The 26205-nt window shown below is 42.9% G+C and overlaps 1 pseudogene; it reads left to right on the top strand.

The window, feature by feature from the left end:
* Positions 1 to 14121, top strand: part of LOC121838822 — a 37035-nt pseudogene extending 22914 nt beyond the window's left edge.
* The last annotated feature ends 12084 nt before the right edge of the window (positions 14122 to 26205 follow it).

The following is a 26205-nucleotide window of genomic DNA, read 5'->3' as shown; positions in this document are numbered from 1 at the left end:
CTGAAAAAGTGTGTGCGAGCAAGGAGGAGGCCAACAAACCTGACTCAGTTACACCAGCTCTGTCAGGAGGAATGGGCCAAAATTCACCCAACTTATTGTGGGAAGCTTGTGGAAGGCTACCCAAAACATTTGACCCAAGTTAAACAATTTAAAGGCAATGCTACCAAATACTAATTGAGTTTATGTAAACTTCTGACCCACTGGGAATGTGATGAAAGAAATTAAAACTGAAATAAATCACTCTCTACCATTATTCTGACATTTCATATTCTTAAAATAAAGTGGTGATCCTAACTGACCTTGTGAAAAACTGAGTTTAAATGTATTTGGCTAAGGTGTATGTAAACTTCCGACTTCAACTGTACATACATAATATACCATATTTACATCATCAGTGAATACACAAAATGTAGAAGACAGGTACAAACATAATATACCATATTGACAGTAATGTTACATTTAGTAGCCGAGATGATCAAAATCTTCATTGAAGATTAAAAGAGTCAAAATAGAATAGAGGAATAGCCTACCCTCAACAGAGATAGAATAGAGGAATAGCCTACCCTCAACAGAGATAGAATAGAGGAATAGAATAGAGGAATAGCCTGCCCTCAACAGAGATAGAATAGAGGAATAGCCTACCCTCAACAGAGATAGAATAGAGGAATAGCCTACCCTCAACAGAGATAGAATAGAGGAATAGCCTACCCTCAACAGAGATAGAATAGAGGAATAGCCGACCCTCAACAGAGATAGAATAGAGGAATAGCCTGCCCTCAACAGAGAAACAAACATGCATCACATTCTAATAACCCATACCACCGTCTCTCTGCCCATCACAGAAGTTCCTATTCTTTGTTTTGAAGAGCAGTGATGTTCTGGACATCTTGGTACCCATCCTCTTCTACCTTAATGACGCCCGGGCCGACCAGTGTGAGTATAGTCTGTAGACACACACACACACGGATAGACCTATCCTATGAATGATGGCAGGGTGTGAGTATAGTCTGTAGACACACACACACGGATAGACCTATCCTATGAATGATGGCAGGGTGTGAGTATAGTCTGTAGACACACACACACACGGATAGACCTATCCTATGAATGATGGCAGGGTGTGAGTATAGTTTGTAGGGACTGGAATATACTACGTATCTGTCTGTAGGGACTGGAATAAACTATATATATATATCTGTAGGGACTGGAATAAACTATATATATATCTGTAGGGACTGGAATATACTATATATCTGTCTGTAGGGACTGGAATAAACTATATTTATATCTGTAGGGACTGGAATAAACTATATATCTGTCTGTAGGGACTGGAATATACTATATATCTGTCTGTAGGGACTGGAATATACTATATATCTGCCTGTAGGGACTGGAATATACTATATATCTGTCTGTAGGGACTGGAATATACTACATATCTGTCTGTAGGGACTGGAATATACTATATATATGTCTGTAGGGACTGGAATATACTATATATCTGTCTGTAGGGACTGGAATATACTATATATCTGTCTGTAGGGACTGGAATATACTACATATCTGTCTGCAGGGACTGGAATATACTATATATCTGTCTGTAGGGACTGGAATATACTACATATCTGTCTGTAGGGACTGGAATATACTATATATGTCTGTAGGGACTGGAATATACTATATATATGTCTGTAGGGACTGGAATATACTATATATCTGTCTGTAGGGACTGGAATATACTATATATCTGTCTGTAGGGACTGGAATATACTACATATCTGTCTGTAGGGACTGGAATATACTATATATCTGTCTGTAGGGACTGGAATATACTATATATCTGTCTGTAGGGACTGGAATATACTATATATCTGTCTGTAATGGCTGTGAATGTGTGCTTTATTAACGTATACCTTGGTAATGGTTTTAGTGATTGTCTCTCGCTCTTGTGTGTGTGTGTGTGTGTGTTTCTGCTACAGCCCGTGTGGGTCTCATGCACATCGGTGTCTTCATCCTGCTACTGCTGAGTGGAGAGAGGAACTTTGGCGTGCGTCTCAACAAGCCCTATTCTGTCCACGTACCTATGGACATCCCAGTGTTTACAGGGACCCACGCCGACCTACTCATAGTAGTAAGACTCTGCCATACAAGTTACAGTAGGTGACAGCATAGATATAGAATGAATAGAATATATCTCTGTGGAATACAGTGTGACTGTAGCAAATGGATTAGTTCTGCAGGCAATATGACATTTTCTGTGATCTGCCTCTGTGTGTTAAATAAAAAGCCTCAGTTATAGCTTAGTGTCTTTATTACACTTTGATTCAAATAGTATTTCATTCAAATATTTGTAATTGAGCCTGGAGTGCCAAATGGGCGGGGTTCTCTCTATTGGGACTCTCCCATTGGTTCCATTGCGCCAAGCAAGATCAATGAAACGCAGATAAAGCATTTGAATGGAAACAAATATTATTTGAATCCAGGTCCTATAGAAATATAATTGCTACAACAGACATTCAAGTCAATAAATGTTCTCTGATGGGTGGCTTGACGGCGATTGAGTGTACCCATAAGTGTTCCAGTCAAAATGCCCTTGTCCCTTCTAGTAATTCTATCTCTATGTCTGTACCTCTGTGTGATCTCCAGGTGTTCCACAAGATCATCACCAGCGGCCACCAGCGTCTACAGCCTCTTTTTGACTGCCTGCTCACCATCGTAGTGAATGGCGAGTATCTCTGCACTGGCTCCATCTGCTGGTCAAATATGCACATGGTTCTTTATTTATTTATTCAACCTTCATTTAACCAGGAAAGTCCCATTGAGAAACGTAGTCTATTTTACAAAAGAGACCTGGCCAAGAAGGCAGCAGTAGTCATTACAGCGTTACAACGTTACATTACAGCAGTAGTCATTACAGTGTTACATTACAGCAGTAGTCATTACAGTGTTACATTACAGCAGTAGTCATTACAGTGTTACATTATAGCAGTAGTCATTACAGTGTTACATTATAGCAGTAGTCATTACAGTGTTACATTACAGCAGTAGTCATTACAGTGTTACATTACTGCAGTAGTCATTACAGCGTTACAGTGTTACATTACAGCAGTAGTCATTACAGCGTTACATTACAGCAGTAGTCATTACAGTGTTACATTACAGCAGTAGTCATTACAGTGTAACAACGTTACATTACAGCAGTAGTCATTACAGTGTAATACATTACAGCAGTAGTCATTACAGTGTTACATTACAGCAGTAGTCATTACAGTGTTACATTACAGCAGTAGTCATTACAGTGTTACATTACAGCGTTACATTACAGCAGTAGTCATTACAGTGTTACATTACAGCGTTACATTACAGCAGTAGTCATTACAGTGTTACATTACAGTGTTACATTACAGCAGTAGTCATTACAGTGTTACATTACAGCGTTACATTACAGCAGTAGTCATTACAGTGTTACATTACAGCAGTAGTCATTACAGTGTTACATTACAGCAGTAGTCATTACAGCGTTACATTACAGTAGTCATTACAGTGTTACATTACATTACAGCAGTAGTCATTACAGTGTTACATTACAGCGTTATTACAGCAGTACAGCAGTAGTCATTACAGTGTTACATTACAGCGTTACATTACAGCAGTAGTCATTACAGCGTTACATTACAGCAGAAGTCCTTACAGCGTTACATTACAGCAGTAGTCATTACAGCAGTAGTCATTACAGTGTTACATTACAGCAGTAGTCCTTACAGCGTTACATTACAGCAGTAGTCCTTACAGCGTTACATTACAGCAGTAGTCATTACAGCGTTACATTACAGCAGTAGTCATTACAGCATTACATTACAGCAGTAGTCATTACAGTGTTACATTACAGCGTTACATTACAGCAGTAGTCATTACAGTGTTACATTATAGCAGTAGTCATTACAGTGTTACATTACATCAGTAGTCATTACAGTGTTACATTACAGCAGTAATCATTACAGCATTACATTACAGCAGTAGTCATTACAGTGTTACATTACAGCAGTAGTCATTACAGTGTTACATTACAGCAGTAGTCATTACAGTGTTACATTACAGCAGTAATCATTACAGTGTTACATTATAGCAGTAGTCATTACAGTGTTACATTACAGCAGTAGTCATTACAGTGTTACATTACAGCAGTAGTCATTACAGTGTTACATTACAGCAGTAGTCATTACAGTGTTACATTACAGCAGTAATCATTACAGTGTTACATTACAGCAGTAATCATTACAGTGTTACATTATAGCAGTAGTCATTACAGTGTTACATTACAGCAGTAGTCATTACAGTGTTACATTACAGCAGTAGTCATTACAGTGTTACATTACAGCAGTAGTCATTACAGCGTTACATTACAGCAGTAGTCATTACAGTGTTACAGTGTTACATTACAGCAGTAGTCATTACAGTGTTACATTACAGCAGTAGTCATTACAGTGTTACATTACAGCAGTAGTCATTACAGCGTTACATTACAGCAGTAGTCATTACAGTGTTACATTACAGCGTTACATTACAGCAGTAGTCATTACAGTGTTACATTACAGCAGTAGTCATTACAGTGTTACATTACAGCGTTACATTACAGCAGTAGTCATTACAGTGTTACATTACAGCAGTAGTCATTACAGTGTTACATTACAGCGTTACATTACAGCAGTAGTCATTACAGCATTACATTACAGCAGTAGTCATTACAGTGTTACAGCGTTACATTACAGCAGAAGTCCTTACAGCGTTACATTACAGCAGTAGTCATTACAGCAGTAGTCATTACAGCGTTACATTACAGCAGTAGTCATTACAGCAGTAGTCATTACAGCATTACATTACAGCAGTAGTCATTACAGTGTTACATTATAGCAGTAGTCATTACAGTGTTACATTACAGCAGTAGTCATTACAGTGTTACATTATAGCAGTAGTCATTACAGTGTTACATTACAGCAGTAGTCATTACAGTGTTACATTATAGCAGTAGTCATTACAGTGTTACATTACAGCAGTAGTCATTTACAGTGTTACATTACAGCAGTAGTCATTACAGTGTTACAGTGTTACATTACAGCAGTAGTCATTACAGTGTTACATTACAGCAGTAGTCATTACAGTGTTACATTACAGCAGTAGTCATTACAGTGTTACATTACAGCAGTAGTCATTACAGTGTTACATTACAGCAGTAGTCATTACAGTGTTACAACATTTAAAACATACAGTAGGCTACAATCGGCACAGCAACACGTCATCATGTGACGATCCGGTCCACAGGAAACATCTACACTCCTTTTTGTAACCTCAGCCTCACAGAAAGTTCTGAGGTATTGAACAGTTCAATATTACATTACTTTGGGACAGTCCCTGAGATCACCTTAAACACCCAAACAGATGTACTCATTAAGTCATTCTTAGATGCTGTACATGCATATTGAGATGTTACTTGCTTTTTAGTCTAGCTAGGATTAGGCTCAATCTGTGGTCACAATGTACAGTATCTCTACAAATGAATCCTCCTCCCTCTCCTCCACAGTGTCTCCCTACCTGAATTACTTCTCCTCCCTCTCCTCCACAGTGTCTCACTACCTGAATGACTCCTCCTCCCTCTCCTCCACAGTGTCTCCCTACCTGAATGACTCCTCCTCCCTCTCCTCCAGTGTCTCCCTACCTGAATGACTCCTCCTCCCTCTCCTCCACAGTGTCTCCCTACCTGAATGACTCCTCCTCCCTCTCCTCCAGTGTCTCCCTACCTGAATGACTCCTCCTCCCTCTCCTCCACAGTGTCTCCCTACCTGAATGACTCCTCCTCCCTCTCCTCCACAGTGTCTCCCTACCTGAATGACTTCTCCTCCCTCTACTCCACAGTGTCTCCCTACCTGAATGACTCCTCCGCCTTCTCCTCCACCATGTCTCCCTACCTGAATGACTCCTCCTCCCTCTCCTCCACAGTGTCTCCCTACCTGAATGACTTCTCCTCCCTCTCCTCCACAGTGTCTCCCTACCTGAATGACTTCTCCTCCCTCTACTCCACAGTGTCTCCCTACCTGAATGACTCCTCCTCCCTCTACTCCACAGTGTCTCCCTACCTGAATGACTCCTCCTCCCTCTCCTCCACAGTGTCTCCCTACCTGAATGACTTCTCCTCCCTCTACTCCACAGTGTCTCCCTACCTGAATGACTTCTCCTCCCTCTACTCCACAGTGTCTCCCTACCTGAATGACTTCTCCTCCCTCTACTCCACAGTGTCTCCCTACCTGAATGACTTCTCCTCCCTCTACTCCACAGTGTCTCCCTACCTGAATGACTCCTCCTCCCTCTACTCCACAGTGTCTCCCTACCTGAATGACTTCTCCTCCCTCTACTCCACAGTGTCTCCCTACCTGAATGACTTCTCCTCCCTCTCCTCCACAGTGTCTCCCTACCTGAATGACTCCTCCTCCCTCTCCTCCAGTGTCTCCCTACCTGAATGACTCCTCCTCCCTCTCCTCCACAGTGTCTCCCTACCTGAATGACTTCTCCTCCCTCTACTCCAGTGTCTCCCTACCTGAATGACTCCTCCTCCCTCTCCTCCACAGTGTCTCCCTACCTGAATGACTTCTCCTCCCTCTCCTCCACAGTGTCTCCCTACCTGAATGACTCCTCCTCCCTCTCCTCCACAGTGTCTCCCTACCTGAATGACTCCTCCTCCCTCTACTCCACAGTGTCTCCCTACCTGAATGACTCCTCCTCCCTCTACTCCACAGTGTCTCCCTACCTGAATGACTCCTCCTCCCTCTCCTCCACAGTGTCTCACTACCTGAATGACTCCTCCTCCTTCTCCTCCACAGTGTCTCCCTACCTGAATGACTCCTCCTCCTTCTCCTCCACAGTGTCTCCCTACCTGAATGACTCCTCCTCCCTCTCCTCCACAGTGTCTCCCTACCTGAATGACTTCTCCTCCCTCTACTCCACAGTGTCTCCCTACCTGAATGACTTCTCCTCCCTCTCCTCCACAGTGTCTCCCTACCTGAATGACTTCTCCTCCCTCTACTCCACAGTGTCTCCCTACCTGAATGACTTCTCCTCCCTCTACTCCACAGTGTCTCCCTACCTGAATGACTTCTCCTCCCTCTACTCCACAGTGTCTCCCTACCTGAATGACTCCTCCTCCCTCTCCTCCACAGTGTCTCCCTACCTGAATGACTCCTCCTCCCTCTCCTCCACAGTGTCTCCCTACCTGAATGACTTCTCCTCCCTCTCCTCCACAGTGTCTCCCTACCTGAAGAGTCTGTCAATGGTGGCAGCCAACAAACTGCTCCACCTCTTGGAAGCCTTCTCCACCAACTGGTTCCTCTTCTCTGCCTCCCAGAACCACCATCTTGTCTTCTTCCTGCTGGAGGCCTTCAACAACATCATCCAGTACCAGTTTGATGGTGAGAGGACCAGTGTTTACCCAGCCTGCTCCTCTCAGAACAGGTTACATGTCTGACTCCGTAGAATAGCATAAGCCTAAGCGTTCTGTGTTTAGTCCTGCCAGAGTCTGGTCTGTTGGTATTGCTGCTGACTCTGGACCACAGATACCGGCTAGTGACGGGGGTTTGAGTCTGTCTCTGCCACTCTCCTACCTGGGCCCCTCTATAATCTATTTCCAGGCTCTCAATTCCTCACTGTTCCATGGAAAAATAAATACAATATGAAAGGGAATTGTATTTAGTCTATTTATATGTTTCTTACTTTCTGTGGGTTCAGTCAGTAGAAGGACTATTCACTGCCTGCCTTTGATGTGCTGCTGTGTCGTATCAATATAACCCTCATAATCCCTTACTCTTAAATCTTCCAGGAAACTGTAACCTAGTCTACGCCATTATCCGCAAACGCAACTTGTTCCATCAGTTGGCCAACCTGCCGTCCGACCCCGCCTCCATCCAGAAGGCCTTGCTGAGGAAGAGAAAGTCACCGGATGCCATCACCGGCATCTCCCGTACCAGCTCCCAGGAAACGGTGTCCATGGAGGGTTCCCGTCCGGCCGTCCCCGCCGAGCCAGGAACGCTGAAGACCAGCCTGGTCGCTATACCAGGTGCACCACCGATCTATAACTATAACAACTTATATACAGTGCCTTCGGAAAGTATTCAGACCCCTTGACTTTATCCACATTTTGTTAGGTTACAGCCTTATTCTAAAATTGATTAAATCCTTTTTTTCCCTCATTAATTTACACACAATACCCTATAATAACAAAGAAAAAAGTTTTTTATACATTTTTGCTAATTTATAAAAAATTGAAATTAGATATTACATTTACATAAGTATTCAGACCCTTAAACTCTTAGTTGAAGCACCTTTGGCAGCGATTACAGCCTCAAGTCTTCTTGGGTATGACTCTACAAGCTTGGTACACCTGTATTTGGGGAGTTTCTCCCATTCTTCACTGTAGATCCTCTGTAGATCCTCTCTTATTTGTATTTCACCTTTATTTAACCAGGCAGGCCAGTTGAGAACAAGTTCTCATTTACAACTGCAACCTGGCCAAGATAAAGCAATGCCTCTATCAGGTTGAATGGGGAGCAATGCTGCACAGCTATATTCATGTCTCTCCAAAGATGTTAGGTCGGGTTCAAGTCCGGACTGTGGCTGGGCCACTCAAGGACATTCAGAGACTTGTCCCAAAGCCAGTCCTGCGTTGTCTTGGCTGCTTAGCGTCGTTGTCCTGTTGGAAGGTGAACCTTCACCCCAGTCTGAGGTCCTAAGCGTTCTGGAGCAGGTTTTCATCAAGGATCTCCGTTCATCTTTGCCTCAATCCTGACTAGTCTCCTAGATCCTGCCACTGGAAAACATCCCCACAGCATGAAGCTGCCACCACCATGCTTCACCGTAGGGATGGTGCCAGGTTTCCTCCAGACGTGAAGCTTGCTATTAGTTCAATCTTGGTTTCATCAGATCAGAGAATCTTGTTTCTCATGGTCTGAGAGTCTTTAGTGGTCATTTGGCAAACTCCAAGCGGGCTGCCCTGTGCCGTTTACTGAGGAGTGGCTTCCGTCTGGCCACTCTACCATAAAGGCCTAATTAGTGTACTGCTGCAGAGATTGTTGTCCTTCTGGAAGCTTCTCCCATCTCCAGAGAGGAACTCTAGAGCTCTGTCAGGGTTCTTAGTCACCTCCCTGATCAAGCCCTTTCTCCCCCGATTGCTCAGTTTTGCCGGGTGGCCAGCTCTAGGAAGAGTCTTTGGTGGTTCTTAACTTCTTCCATTTAAGAATGATGGAGGCCACTGTGTTCTTGGGGACCTTCAATGCTGCAGAAATGTTTTGGTACCCTTCCTAGATCTGTGCCTCGACACAATCCAGTCTCTGGAGCTCTACTGACAATTCCTTCGACCTCATGGCTTGATATTTGCTCTGACATGCACTGTCAATTGTGGGACCTTATAGAGACAGGTGTGTGCCTTTCCAAATCATGTCCAATCAATTGGATTTTACACAGGTGGACTCCAATCAAGTTGTAGAAACATCTCAAGGATGATCAATGGAAACAGGATACAGCTGAGCTCAAATCCGAGTCTCGTAGCGAAGGGTCTGAATACTTCTGTAAACAATGTATTTCTGTTGTATTTTATTTCTTTCATATTTTTTTTTTACTGCAACATTTTCTCTCAGCTCCATGGCAGAATATGTAGAATCGCTGGAAATTAGTTTTGTAACCAACATTTCCTCTCAGCTCCATGGCAGAATATGTAGAATCGCTGGAAATTAGTTTTGTAACCAACATTTCCTCTCAGCTCTATGGCAGAATATATAGAATCGCTGGAAAAGTGCTTTAAAATTGCACCATTTTCTCTCAGCTACATAGCAAAATGTGTAGAATTGCAGGAAATTAACTTTAAAATGGCAAAAATGTATCTCTGGTCTATGGACAAATACTGAGAATTGCAATAACTACTGTATCTATAACTACTATCTGAACACTACCAGGATTCTATGCCAGATACACAACCTATCTATAACTACTATCTGAACACTACTAGGTACAATAACTACTGTATCTATAACTACTATCTGAACACTACTAGGTACAATAACTACTGTATCTATAACTACTATCTGAACACTACCAGGTACAATAACTACTGTATCTATAACTACTATCTGAACACGACCAGGATTCTATACCAGGTACACAACCTATCTATAACTACTATCTGAACACTACTAGGTACAATAACTACTGTATCTATAACTACTATCTGAACACGACCAGGATTCTATACCAGATACACAACCTATCTATAACTACTATCTGAACACTACCTGGTACAATAACTACTGTATCTATAACTACTATCTGAACACTACTAGGATTCTATACCAGGTACACAACTGTTACTGTAATTTAATTATACCAATATGTATTCATTAATTGAATTCCTTTAATCTGTTTTATGAGAATTTGTAAGATTCTTGTTTGCATAAAATAGACGGAGACCAGTCTTTTCAATAATAGGTAACAGAATTTATTCTCGGAGCGCGCTGCCATGTTACCACGAGCAACCACAAGCAACAGTTTATATATATATATATATATATAATATATATATATATATATTCTGACCCCCCTAGCACATACACAGGACACACAACATAACTGAATTAACTTTTGACCCCTCACCATTATCGATCACCACTTAGCTGACAGTTCTAATTAACAGAAAACCTAGGAATGCACTCACAGCCTTGTCTAAAACACCCCAGAGCTCAGTTTCGTCGGTTCAACCATAGGTTAACTACCTTATCTGCTTACTTAATCCACAACCCATTTGTTTCTGCCTAGTTGGAATGGTGTTCATTAACTTTAATTACTCCTTGTCCGTGTCACACAATCCCTTCTTATGAACTCATATTGTTAATCAGATATAATAAAACAGTAAAGTTTACTTAGCTACAGTTCCATTTAAAATGATTTGTTCAGTCATTTAATCATAATTTTCCTAACAACAACCTATCTATAACTACTATCTGAACACTGCCAGGTACAATAACTATTGTATCTATAACTGCTATCTGAACACTACTAGGTACAATAACTACTGTATCTATAACTACTATCTGAACACTACCAGGTACAATAACTACTGTATCTATAACTACTATCTGAACACGACCAGGATTCTATACCAGGTACACAACTGCACCTCCCCCATATGGACTCTCTCAACACAACAGTTATCATCCAGTGGGGTGTCATAGTTTTGTATGAACTGACATATAGCGTCAGTCCCTTCAGGACCACAAAGGAAATAAAACTCTGTCTTTATTGTGCTATCTCTGTCACGTTCGGAGCACCTTTGTACTGTGTGGATTGTTTTACTGTGCAGTCAAATCAATCCCTGTCTGCAGCCATTGACAAACTGACTGAGAAGTCTCAGGTGTCAGAGGATGGCACTATGATCTCTGTGCTGAAGATGGAGCATTCACACGCGTCACACCACACACTCCAGGCTGACCACACAACCCAGGCTGACCACACACCCCAGGCTGACCACACACCCCAGGCTGACCACACACCCCAGGCTGTCCACGGCGCCATTGTAGGGGCCAGCGACACAGAGTCTGTTTCTGGAAGGGACAATGAGGTAAGTGTGTGTGTGTGTGCGTGCGTGCGTGCGTATGTGTGTGCGTGCGTGCGTGCGTGCGTATGTGTGTGCGTGCGTGTGTGTGCGTGCGTGTGTCAGTCATCAGTGTTCTATGTTCTCAGGATGTTTTCTACACTGAGGCAGAGATGGAGAGAAGGCGCATGTCAAGCACATCATCCACCATCTCCTGTACCTCTCAGTCTCACTGGGCCCCTACACCAGACTGGGTGAGTAGGTATCAATCTCACTGGTCCTCTACACCAGACTGGGTGAGTAGGTATCAATCTCACTGGTCCTCTACACCAGACTGGGTGAGTAGGTATCAATCTCACTGGTCCTCTACACCAGACTGGTTGAGTAGGTATCAATCTCACTGGTCCTCTACTGGTCCTCTACACCAGACTGGGTGAGTAGGTATCAATCTCACTGGTCCTCTACACCAGACTGGGTGAGTAGGTATCAATCTCACTGGTCCTCTACACCAGACTGGGTGAGTAGGTATCAATCTCACTGGTCCTCTACACCAGACTGGGTGAGTAGGTATCAATCTCACTGGTCCTCTACACCAGACTGGGTGAGTAGGTATCAATCTCACTGGTCCTCTACACCAGACTGGGTGAGTAGGTATCAATCTCACTGGTCCTCTACACCAGACTGGGTGAGTAGGTATCAATCTCACTGGTCCTCTACACCAGACTGGGTGAGTAGGTATCAATCTCACTGGTCCTCTACACCAGACTGGTTGAGTAGGTATCAATCTCACTGGTCCTCTACACCAGACTGGTTGAGTAGTTTTAATAGTAAAATGAAATATTGTCATTTAGAAGACGGTTTTATTCAAGGCCACTTGAAGAACTGTCAACATAGACAGTGAATGCGGGACTCAAACCCACAACCCTGGTGTTGCCATGGCCACACTCTAACCCACAGATCCATTCTAGATAGAACCCTCTGCAAAGGGTTTTACCCAGCACCAAAAATGGTTCCCCTATGAGGACAAACTGAAGAACCCTGTATGGTTCTACTTAGCACCTTTTGTTCTAAGAGTGTAACGTGTCCCTTCCTTCTCCCTCAGGTCCTCTCCTGGAAGTGTAAGCTCCCCCTACAGACCATAATGCGTCTGCTGCAGGTGCTGGTCCCACAGGTTGAGAAGATCTGTATCGACAAGTAAGTCAAACATCACTGGTCATATTGGTCATCAAAGGTTTACTTCTATGAAGTGTCAGTAGATTCTGTGAAGTTATATTATTGTATATTTTCTAACTTTGCTCCCAACCCCCTCATACAACACACACCATCCATTTAGGAAGAAACACTTTAATGACTGATGATATTTAAATATCTGTTTTTATGTATGTGGAGCCCAAAAAATATTTTCCCTCTCTCTCTCAGAGGTTTGACAGACGAGTCTGAGATCCTGAAGTTCCTCCAGCATGGTACCCTGGTGGGCCTCCTGCCCGTCCCCATCCCATCCTCATCCGGAAGTACCAGGCCAACGCCGGCACGGCCATGTGGTTCCGCACCTACATGTGGGGAGTGGTCTACCTGCGGTGAGTAGGGCATGATGGGAGCTGTAGTCCTATGGTATTTCACTCATTTTCATGATTCATGTGGGGTTTCATCTGTGTACTTCTTTCTTCTGGGATGTGTTCATTTGGCAACAAATGTTCCAATGCGTTCTCTCTTCCTCTTAGATCTAAGAGGAAATAGTCTCCCAATGTATTTAACATTTGAAACCTTTATTTGTCTTCACAGCAACGTGGACCCGCCCATCTGGTACGACACGGACGTACGTCTCTTTGAGATCCAGAAGATGTAGATAACAGGAAAGAGATGTTGACTGAAGATGGGACTACTTCCTGTCTTGTTCCTGCCCCTTCCTCCTACTGGCACTCTCTCCCTTGAACCTCACCTACCTTCAACTTGCCTCATCATCATCATCATGCTTGCCCCTCACACCTTCTCTTTGACTTTCCCCCGGTTGTGCAAACGTAATGTGGACAATATTGAGAAAGGGGGGGATAGCTAGCACCTACTCCAAAAGCAGGAGGTTGAGTTGTACAAGGTTCGAATTACAGGGGGGCTAAGAGGGGCTGGGCACCCCTTTTACAAATCAGGACCCCATACCAGAATTGAAATATCTATGTGAAGCCATACCAGAAGTGTCAAAGACATAAACAATGGGCACCCACAAGGGTCAATGTGTAATTCAAACCCCTAGACATGGATGAGGATAGGAGTATTATCTACACTGTGTAAGTACACCCTGAAACCTCAAGACTACAGAATGTCTGTCAAAGCACTGAGACATTAGTGTTAGCAAGCAAACTCTTTCCATCTCCCTTCCTAATCATGGACTCCATGTTAAAGCTCTGTGTGAAAATCAGCTTTGATGGACAGAGTATGGAGAGAGTGATGGAGAGAGTGATGGAGAGTGTGATGGAGAGAGTATGGAGAGAGTGATGGAGAGAGTATGGAGAGAGTGATGGAGAGAGTATGGAGAGAGTGATGGAGAGAGTATGGAGAGAGTGATGGAGAGAGTGATGGAGAGAGTATGGAGAGAGTATGGAGAGAGTGATGGAGAGAGTATGGAGAGAGTGATGGAGAGTGATGGAGAGAGTATGGAGAGAGTGATGGAGAGAGTGATGGAGAGAGTATGGAGAGAGTATGGAGAGAGTGATGGAGAGAGTGATGGAGAGAGTATGGAGAGAGTGATGGAGAGAGTGATGGAGAGAGTGATGGAGAGAGTATGGAGAGAGTATGGAGAGAGTATGGAGAGAGGTATGGAGAGAGTGATGGAGAGAGTGATGGAGAGAGTATGGAGAGAGTATGGAGAGAGTGATGGAGAGAGTATGGAGAGAGTGATGGAGAGAGTGGTGGAGAGAGTGGTGGAGAGAGTGATGGAGAGAGTGGTGGAGAGAGTGATGGAGAGAGTATGGAGAGAGTGATGGAGAGAGTATGGAGAGAGTGATGGAGAGAGTGGTGGAGAGAGTGATGGAGAGAGTGGTGGAGAGAGTGATGGAGAGAGTGATGGAGAGAGTATGGAGAGAGTGGTGGAGAGAGTGATGGAGAGAGTGATGGAGAGAGTATGGAGAGAGTGATGGAGAGAGTGGTGGAGAGAGTGGTGGAGAGAGTGATGGAGAGAGTATGGAGAGAGTGATGGAGAGAGTGGTGGAGAGAGTGGTGGAGAGAGTGATGGAGAGAGTATGGAGAGAGTGATGGAGAGAGTGGTGGAGAGAGTGGTGGAGAGAGTGGTGGAGAGAGTGATGGAGAGAGTGATGGAGAGAGTGATGGAGAGAGTGGTGGAGAGAGAGTGATGGAGAGAGTGGTGGAGAGAGTGATGGAGAGAGTGATGGAGAGAGTGGTGGAGAGAGTATGGAGAGAGTGATGGAGAGAGTGGTGGAGAGAGTGGTGGAGAGAGTGGTGGAGAGAGTGATGGAGAGAGTGATGGAGAGAGTATGGAGAGAGTGATGGAGAGAGTGGTGGAGAGAGTGATGGAGAGAGTGGTGGAGAGAGTGGTGGAGAGAGTGGTGGAGAGAGTGATGGAGAGAGTGGTGGAGAGAGTGGTGGAGAGAGTGATGGAGAGAGTGGTGGAGAGAGTGGTGGAGAGAGTGATGGAGAGAGTATGGAGAGGGTGATGGAGAGAGTGGTGGAGAGAGTGATGGAGAGAGTGGTGGAGAGAGTGATGGAGAGAGTGATGGAGAGAGTATGGAGAGAGTGATGGAGAGAGTGATGGAGAGAGTGATGGAGTGATGGAGAGATGGTGGAGAGAGTGATGGAGAGAGTGATGGAGAGAGTGATGGAGAGAGTGGTGGAGAGAGTGATGGAGAGAGTGATGGAGAGAGTGATGGAGAGAGTGATGGAGAGAGTGATGGAGAGAGTATGGAGAGAGTGGTGGAGAGAGTGATGGAGAGAGTGATGGAGAGAGTGATGGATGATGGAGAGAGTGAGAGAGTGGTGGAGAGAGTGATGGAGAGAGTGGTGGAGAGAGTGATGGAGAGAGTGATGGAGAGAGTGATGGAGAGAGTGGTGGAGAGAGTGATGGAGAGAGTGATGGAGAGAGTGATGGAGAGAGTGATGGAGAGAGTGATGGAGAGAGTATGGAGAGAGTGGTGGAGAGAGGTATGGAGAGAGTGATGGAGAGAGTGATGGGAGACATTGGTTACACTTTATTATGACCTTTATGAAGACATTATATAAACTTATACATGTTCAGAAATGATTATACATTTGTAGGAATTCCAATGCTTCTAAATACAGAAATGTTTACTGTTGCTTATTCATGAAATGTATTATAAAGTGTCAAAATTACGCTTTTAGTTAGCAGCCTAAAATATTCTTGGATGGCATTGCTATTTCACATGAATTGTATTTGACACATTAAAGTGAGAATGTGTCATGTTGTGAAATTGCACTTCCTCAAATGAGACCTTACTGCTGTGGTCTTTGTAAAGTGGCAATGTGACAAGGGATTGTATCTCGTCAAGAACGTGAAAAGGACACTATTGTCTGTTCCAGACTGAAAGAAACAAATATCCAAACTGACTTCATGTTACTGTGTAAAAGTCAATGGCTATATCTTACATGTACATTGTTATATTTGTCTGCATGTCATTCTGCAATCAGCATTGTCGACTGTAAATACTGTGTTTGATGTTTAAAGTACAATTTTTTTCTTGAATTATACAGAATATTATATTATAAATTATTCATAAAGGAACCAGCAAAGCCTTTCAATTATTTTATTTGTATTTATTAAGGATCCCCATTAGTTCCTTCCAAGGCAGCAGCTACTCTTCCTGGGGTTTATTATGGATCCCCATTAGTTCCTTCCAAGGCAGCAGTTATTCTTCCTGGGGTTTATTATGGATCCCCATTAGTTCCTTCCAAGGCAGCAGTTATTCTTCCTGGGGTTTATTATGGATCCCCATTAGTTCCTTCCAAGGCAGCAGCTACTCTTCCTGGGGTTTATTATGGATCCCCATTAGTTCCTTCCAAGGCAGCAGCTACTCTTCCTGGGGTTTATTATGGATCCCCATTAGTTCCTTCCAAGGCAGCAGTTATTCTTCCTGGGGTTTATTATGGATCCCCATTAGTTCCTTCCAAGGCAGCAGTTATTCTTCCTGGGGTTTATTATGGATCCCCATTAGTTCCTTCCAAGGCAGCAGCAGGGGTTTATTATGGATCCCCATTAGTTCCTTCCATTCTTCCTGGGGTTTATTATGGATCCCCATTAGTTCCTTCCAAGGCAGCAGCTACTCTTCCTGGGGTTTATTAAGGATCCCCATTAGTTCCTTCCAAGGCAGCAGCTACTCTTCCTGGGGTTTATTATGGATCCCCATTAGTTCCTTCCAAGGCAGCAGTTACTCTTCCTGGGGTTTATTATGGATCCCCATTAGTTCCTTCCAAGGCAGCAGTTACTCTTCCTGGGGTTTATTATGGATCCCCATTAGTTCCTTCCAAGGCAGCAGTTATTCTTCCTGGGGTTTATTATGGATCCCCATTAGTTCCTTCCAAGGCAGCAGTTACTCTTCCTGGGGTTTATTAAGGATCCCATTAGTTCCTTCCAAGGCAGCAGTTACTGTTCCTGGGGTCTAGCAACATTAAGGCAGTTAAATACAATTGAAAATATTTAATGACATTACATTTCATAACACTTTTCACCACATATTAAGTGTGTTCCCTCAGGTCTCTACTACCACATATTTACATTATAAAATCCATATATACGTGTGCGTAGAGTGTATCTTACTATGTGTAAGTGTGTGTCTGTACCTTTGTGTGTGTCTCTTCACAGTCCCCACTCTTCCATTAGGTGTATTTTTACCTGCTTTTTAAATCTGATTCTACTGTTTGCATCAGTTACCGGATGTGGAATAGAGTTCCATGTAGCCATGGCTCTACATAAAACTGTGCCTCCCATAGTCTGTTCTGGACATGGGGACTGTGAAGAGGCCTCTGGTGGCATGTTTTGTGGGATATGCATGGGTGTCTGAGCTGTGTGCTAGTATATTAAACAGACAGCTCAGTGCATTCAGCATGTCAACTCTTCTTACAAAAACAATTAGTGATGAAGTCATTCTCTCCTCCACTTTGAGCCGCCATGAGAGAATCACATGCATATTATTAATGTTAGCTCTTCCTGTACATTTAAGGGCCAGCCATGCTGCCCTGTTCTGAGACAATCATAGTTTTCAGAGTAACCTCTTTGTGGCACCTGAACACATGACTGAACAGTAGTCCAGGTGTGACAAAACTAGCCTGTGGGAGCTGCCTTGTTGATAGTGTTGTTAAAAAGGCAGAGGAGCACTTTATTATGGACAGACTTAGCTACTATTGTATCAACATGTTTTGACCATGACAGTTGGTCAACTTGCCTAATTTCCACATTATTTATTGCAAGATTTAGTTGAGGTTTAGGATTTAGTGAATGATTTGTCCCAAATACAATGCTCTTAGTTTTGAAAATATTTAGAACTTATTCCTTGCCACCCATTCTGAAACTAACTGCAGCTCTTTGTTAAGTGTTGCAGTGATTTCACCCACTGTAGTAGCTGATGTGTAGAGTGTTGAGTCATCCGCATACATAGACACACTGGCTTTACTAAAAGCTAGTGGTATGTCATTAGTAAAGATTGAAAAAGTAAAGGGCCTAGACAACTGACCTGGGGAATTCCTGATTGTACCTGGATTATGTTGGAGAGGCTTCCATTAAAGAACACCCTCTGTGTTCTGTTTGACAAGTAACTCTTCATCCACAATATAGTTGTCACGGTCGTCGTATGGAGGAGACCAAGGCACAGCGTGGTAAGCATACATACTTCTTTAATAAAGAAAGAACACTGAACAAACTAACATAATGAACCTTGACGCAAATATGAGTAGTGCAGACAGGAAACTAAACATAGAATAAGAACCCACAAATACCCTATGGCAAATGGCTAACTAAATATGGTCCCCAATCAGAGACAACGATAGACAGCTGCCTCTGATTGGGAACCAATTCAGGCCACCATATACCTAGACTTACAAAACCCCTTAGATATACAAAAAACCCTAGACAATTTCAAAAACTAACATACCCACCGTCGTCACACCCTGACCTGACCAAAATAATAAAGAAAACAAAGATAATTAAGGTCAGGGCGTGACAATAGTAGGGGGTGTAAAGCCATAGCACATACGTTTTTCCAGCAGAAGACTATGATCAACATTGCCAAAAGCCACACTGAAGTCTAACAAAACATCTCCTACAATCTTTGTATCTTCAATTTCTTTCCGCCAATCTTCAGTCATTTGTGTAAGTGCCATGCTTCTTGAATGTCCTTCCCTTTAAGCGTGCTTCCCTAAAGTTTACTAAGGGTTGGTAAAAGGCTGATTGGTCAGCTATTTGAGCCAGGACAGGTGGCTTTATTATTCTTGGGTAGCAGAATATCTTTTGCTTCCCTCCTGGCCTAGGGGCACACACCTTCTAGTAGGCTTTGATTGAAGGAATGGGAAATAGGAGTGGCAATATCGTCTGCTTTTATTCTGTCATTTTCCATCCAAGTTGTCAGACCCCGGTGGCTTGTCATTGTTGATAGATATTACAATCATATTGCATTTGAAGGAACCATAAGATGTCATATAGAATTTTCTGATATCGAAAGCCTGTCGCATGCTTCCCAGTCAACAACTCATGCACATTTCTAATTAAATTCTGTGACTTTTTTTATTAGTTTCATTTTGAGCACACACATTTTTTTTTTTTTCTTGAGGCAAGTCGAAATTCGGTAGCCGAAGTCTACGCCCCTTCGTCGGTGATTGGTAAACAGTACTACTCCTAATAGGAGTAGGAATTATGGACGGGATTCATTCAATGAGACACAACTAGTTTAAAAAAAGATTGTATTACTTACTTCACCAAACATCTTCGTTTAGATGTACAGCTGCATGACTGAGACCTCCTCAGCAAAAAAATGTCAAAATGAATTACATATTTCTGGATTTATCTTAGAATAATTCTGACTATTTTGAGGAAGTGTATACTGGCTATGATGTTGTTACGGCATCGCAAGAGTTTTTTTTATCCCTTTGTTTTTCAAGTTAAGTTCTTTAAAGGGAGTATGTGAGGAACAGATGTTTGCTTTGCCTAACCAAGGTCTGCTAGGAGCAGTGGTATGTCTTGTGGTATGTCTTTACACAGTAGTTGTACTTTTTTCTGCTTTTCATTATTTACTCCATAGGTGGAAGTTGTCATCCCTGTGTATTCACATGAGGGAGCCAACTATAGGCCCTATTCAAATTCCATATAAGTTTCCTTACTCCCTTCCTTGGAGTAATCACTGATAAATAACATGACTGAACAGGTGAAAGTCTTGTGGGAATCAACCCAATGACCTCACCTTTAATAATGTCATGTAGATCATTCACAATTTTGCATAGCCTTATCGGTGTCTTGGGGAAATAAATTGTAGTGTCACAAAACATCACCTATATCAGCACAACTATACACATTTTGTCTGGTGCAGATAGTTGAGAAAATAAACGAATGCAGGTCGTTTCAGGAGGATGTGACGTTCAGTCCTAGCCTGGTCCCAGATCTTGGAGGTGCTGTCTTGCCAATTTGGCAAGGCTGTGTGAATTGTCTATCTGCCACTAACTTTGTCATGACAACACAAACACTGTCAACTTGGCAAGACACAATCAGATCTGGGACAAGGTTAGTTGAGTTATGTAACACAAATACTGCTTCTCAATCTGCCGCATCTGCCGATTTCGCACTTCCGCATCTGCAGTGACCAGGGGGCAGACCATGAGACATCCTGAGACGGTCTTCAAACTAATATGACCACCCTATGGAAAGATGAGACATCCTGAGACGGTCTTCAAACTAATATGACCACTCTATGGAAAGATGAGACATCCTGAGACGGTCTTCAAACTAATATGACCACCCAAAGGGGAGTCTATATACATTGCGTGCAAAAGGCATGAGGAGGTAGGCGAATAATTACAATTTTGCAGATTAACACTGGAGTGATAAATGATCAGATGGTTATGTACAGGTAGAGATATTGGTGTGCAAAAGAGCAGAAAAGTAAATAAATAAAAACAGTATGGGGATGAGGTAGGTAAAAATGGGTGGGCTATTTACCGATAGACTATGTACAGCTGCAGCGATCGGTTAGCTGCTAAGATAGCAGATGTTTGAAATTGGTGAGGGAGATAAAATTCTCCAACTTCAGCGATTTTTGCAATTCATTCCTGTCACAGGCAGCAGAGATCTGGAACGAAAGGCGGCCAAATGCGGTGTTGGCTTTAGGGATGATCAGTGAGATACACATGCTGGAGCGCGTGCTACGGATGGGTGTTGCCATCGTGACCAGTGAACTGAGATAAGGCGGAGCTTTACCTAGCATGGACTTGTAGATGACCTGGAGCCAGTGGGTCTGGCGACGAATATGTAGCGAGGGCCAGCCGACTAGAGCATACAAGTCGCAGTGGTGGGTGGTATAAGGTGCTTTAGTGACAAAACGGATGGCACTGTGATAAACTGCATCCAGTTTGCTGAGTAGAGTGTTGGAAGCAATTTTGTAGATGACATCGCCAAAGTCGAGGATCGGTAGGATAGTCAGTTTTACTAGGGTAAGTTTGGCGACGTGAGTGAAGGAGGCTTTGTTGCGGAATAGAAAGCCGACTCTTGATTTGATTTTCGATTGGAGATGTTTGATATGAGTCTGGAAGGAGAGTTTACAGTCTAGCCAGACACCTAGGTACTTATAGATGTCCACATATTCAAGGTCGGAACTATCCAGGGTGGTGATGCTAGTCGGGCGTGCGGGTGCAGGCAGCGAACGGTTGAAAAGCATGCATTTGGTTTTACTAGCGTTTAAGAGCAGTTGGAGGCCACGGAAGGAGTGTTGTATGGCATTGAAGCTCGTTTGGAGGTTAGATAGCACAGTGTCCAAGGACGGGCCGGAAGTATATAGAATGGTGTCGTCTGCGTAGAGGTGGATCAGGGAATCGCCCGCAGCAAGAGCAACATCATTGATATATACAGAGAAAAGAGTCATCCGAAAAACCGAGGCTACTGAGTCTGCCGATAAGAATATGGTGATTGACAGAGTCGAAAGCCTTGGCAAGGTTGATGAAGACGGCTGCACAGTACTGTCTTTTATCGAGGGGGGTGACTGTGGCAGCTTTCCAATCCTTGGGGATCTCAGACGATATGAAGGAGAGGTTGAACAGGCTGGTAATAGGGGTTGCGACAATGGCGGCGGATAGTTTCAGAAATAGAGGGTCCAGATTGTCAAGCCCAGCTGATTTGTACGGGTCCAGATTTTGCAGCTCTTTCAGAACATCTGCTATCTGGATTTGGGTAAAGGAGAACCTGGAGAGGCTTGGGCGAGTAGCTGCGGGGGGGCGGAGCTGTTGGCCGAGGTTGGAGGAGCCAGGCGGAAGGCATGGCCAGCCGTTGAGAAATGCTTGTTGAAGTTTTCGATAATCATGGATTTATCAGTGGTGACCGTGTTACCTAGCCTCAGTGCAGTGGGCAGCTTGGCGGAGGTGCTCTTGTTCTCCATGGACTTCACAGTGTCCCAGAACTTTTTGGAGTTGGAGCTACAGGATGCAAATTTCTGCCTGAAGAAGCTGGCCTTAGCTTTCCTGACTGACTGCGTGTATTGGTTCCTGACTTCCCTGAACAGTTGCATATCGCGGGGACTATTCGATGCTATTGCAGTCCGCCACAGGATGTTTTTGTGCTGGTCGAGGGCAGTCAGGTCTGGAGTGAACCAAGGGCTATATCTGTTCTTAGTTCTGCATTATTTTGAACGGAGCATGCTTATCTAAAATGGTGAGGAAGTATCTTTTAAAGAATGACCAGGCATCCTCAACTGACGGGATGAGGTCAATGTCCTTCCAGGATACCCGGGCCAGGTCGATTAGAAAGGCCTGCTCACAGAAGTGTTTTAGGGAGCATTTGACAGTGATGAGGGGTGGTCGTTTGACTGCGGCTCCGTAGCGGATACAGGCAATGAGGCAGTGATCGCTGAGATCCTGGTTGAAGACAGCGGAGGTATATTTGGAGAGCCAGTTGGTCAGGATGAAGTCTATGAGGGTGCCCTTGTTTACAGATTTAGGGTTGTACCTGGTGGGTTCCTTGATGATTTGTGTGAGATTGAGGGCATCTAGCTTAGATTGTAAGACTGCCGGGGTGTTAAGCATATCCCAGTTTAGGTCACCTAACAGAACAAACTCTGAAGCTAGATGGGGGGCGATCAATTCACAAATGGTGTCCAGGGCACAGCTGGGAGCTGAGGGGGGTCGGTAGCAGGCGGCAACAGTGAGAGACTTATTTCTGGAGAGAGTAATTTTCAAAATTAGTAGTTCGAACTGTTTGGGTATGGACCTGGAAAGTATGACATTACTTTGCAGGCTATCTCTGCAGTAGACTGCAACTCCTCCCCCTTTGGCAGTTCTATCTTGACGGAAAAAATATGACCACCCTATGGAAAGATGAGACATCCTGAGGCGGTCTTCAAACTAATATGACCACCCTATGGAAAGATGAGACATCCTGAGACGGTCTTCAAACTAATATGACCACCCTATGGAAAGATGAGACATCCTGAGACGGTCTTCAAACTAATATGACCACTCTATGGAAAGATGACTCTCACGACTACGACCCCCACAAGTGTCACTGGAATCGTCTGAAGCTAACCGGTTTTAAAAATGAATGGAAGTATGGAGGTAGTTTTGTCCTACCCCCAAAAAAAGTATTAAATATGTTTTCAAAAAACATACAAATATTTCCTGAGGTTTCTTATACGTATGTCCTACGTATGTCCTAGACATAGGACAGACACATCAAAACCTTATTCCTTATGATCCATTTTTTGACTGTCTTTTTCAATGTGTTTTGATAGTAGTAAAGGCCAAATTCAATATTTTATCAAATCATTTAAAAATATTTGTTAAATATATATATATATTTAAATTTGTAATCAAATAGCTAAATGATCCATGGTATGACCATCTTTCTTTAATATTAGAGTTTATATGGTTTTCTTTTACTATATAACAACAATGCAATTTAATTACATTTGGCATTTAACAATAACTTGACAGACATGAATATACAGAGCACCCGGAAAGCACCCAGACTCCCCGCCTGCCCGCCCCCGCCAAGCCACAGCCCCATTCCAAGACGGACCAAATAAAAAACAACCTAATCCATTCTAGGGCAAGGCTCCAATGCAACAAAATGTAAAAAAGTCAGGGGTGTGGACGCCCCCAAACGCACCACGCACACAACGATAGAAAAGGAAACAAACTTTTCATTTTTTACCCACCTCCCCCACAACCCCCACCTCCCCACAACCCCCCCACCTCCCCCATAACAACTATGTATGTATGTAGTCCATCAGGTCATTACATATTGTTTTCACTTTCTGTCTCTGAGAGAAAATGTCCCCAGATGTCAGAAAAGTTAGCGAGATTACCATTCATTTTACAAATCAAGCTTTCATATGAAGCTGTTTCTGCCAAGGCCACATACCATTTACCATTTTTCCGTATTGTCTGACTTTCATGTCTGAAAAGTAATGATGGACTGTTGTTTCTCTTTGCTTTTTTCAGCTGTTCTTGCAATAATATGGACTTGGTCTTTTACCAAATAGGGTTATCTTCTTTATACCCTGCACCTTGTCACAACACAACTGATTGGCTCAAACGCATTAAGAAGGAAAGAAACTCCACAAATTAACTTTTAACAAGGCACACCTGTTAATTGAAATGCATTCCAGGTGACTACCTCATGAACCTGGTTGAGAGAATGCCAAGAGTGTACAAAGCTGTCATCAAGGCAAAGGGGTGCTATTGGAAGAATCTCAAAGATAAAATATATTTTTGGTTACTACATGATTCCTTATGTGTTATTTAATAGTTTTGATGTCTTCACTACTATTCTACAATGTAGAAAATAATTTAAAAAATGAGAAAAACCCTTGAATGAGTAGGTGTTCTAAAACTTTTGACAGGTAGTGTATGTCACTCAATTCAGTACTTCCTAGTTCCATGTATAAAACTGTTATTTCAGTTATATTAAAACTAGGAAGATCTAGTTCCTCCCAAGTGGTGCAGTGGTCTAAGGCACTGCATTGATCTCTAGCTGTGGTTTGAGTCCAGGCTTGACTTAGCCGGCCGTGACCTGGCGACAGGTGGGGGACGCACAATTGGCCCGTGGTCTGGGTTAGGGAGGGTTTGGCTGGCAGGGATGTCCTTGTCCCATCGTGCTGTAGTGGCGGGCCGGGCGCAATACGCGCTGACACGGTCGCCTCTCCCGAGTCCGTACTGGAGTTGCAGTGATGAGACAAGACTGTAACTACCAATTGGATACCATGAAAACATTACTGGAAAGTTTAATAAAGTGTGACAATAAAATAATAACAAGGGTTATAATACCAATATTAAAAACTCAATGCCCCCTTTCCTAAGAATACTTTAAAATCTCAAAATCATCTGGGAAAAAATGAAATAATGGCAATAGAAAAATAATAACTCATGATCTACAGCAATTCTTTAAGTGGACGACAGTTGTTGTTTTTTACTTAGGCTGCTTAATAAGTGACAACGAACAACAAATGTATAAAGATAACTTTATTCCATTACTCAACAATATAAAAGCAGATCTATTTAAATGGAACAATCTTCCCATTCATTTTCCAGGTAGAATAAACCTCTTCAAAATGTCATGGCTCCCGAAGTTTTTGTATTTATTTTCGGTAATACCAATTACCGTGGCGAATACATTTTTTAAAATGTATACTCGGTCATTACAGACTTTATGGGCAAATAAAATTCATAGAATAGAAAGGAAAGTTTTCCATCTTCCTAAATTTGATGGTGGTTTTAACCACCCAGACTTGGAATTGTATCAACTCGCCACCCAAGGCTTTTACTTGCGACATGCAGTTAAATACACTAAAGATGAACAATGGGTAAATATTGAAGATGCGAATGCTCATCTTTTTACGTGTTTATTTCCTAAGGATAAAGATAAGAACATGAACAACTTCACAGATAAGAACATGAACAACTTCACAGATAAGAACATGAACAACTTCACAGATAAGAGCAACATAACAATATGGAAGAACATGTAACGTGTTCTACAAGAACCAACATCACTCCCTAAAAACACAACCTTATGGAACAATTCTTGGATAGCTTTTCAGAATTCACAGATAAATTGGTACACATGGAAAACTAAGAAGTTACATGTAAAAAAAAAAAAAAAGCAATTTGAAATCGTTTGGACATCAGAGCAACCTTAAAAAAAAAAACATTTCAGAAAATGATGTTCATATGATAGGGAAGAAAAGCTTGCAGAGAGCCTATCCAACTGACGATCTCCTAGAAAAAATATACAAGCTCTAGGAACCAAGAATTAAAAACAATTGACATTGACACAAGAAGGAGGGAAAGTTGTAACATAACTAACGAAATTATGCTTAATCCAGTATAAATTAACGCATAGATATTTTTGATACAAGAGACAGAATTCACAT

Source organism: Oncorhynchus tshawytscha, unplaced genomic scaffold (assembly GCF_018296145.1).
Source record: "Oncorhynchus tshawytscha isolate Ot180627B unplaced genomic scaffold, Otsh_v2.0 Un_contig_12034_pilon_pilon, whole genome shotgun sequence".
Taxonomy (NCBI): Eukaryota; Metazoa; Chordata; class Actinopteri; order Salmoniformes; family Salmonidae; genus Oncorhynchus; species Oncorhynchus tshawytscha.
This window is presented reverse-complemented; position numbering and strand designations above follow the sequence as displayed.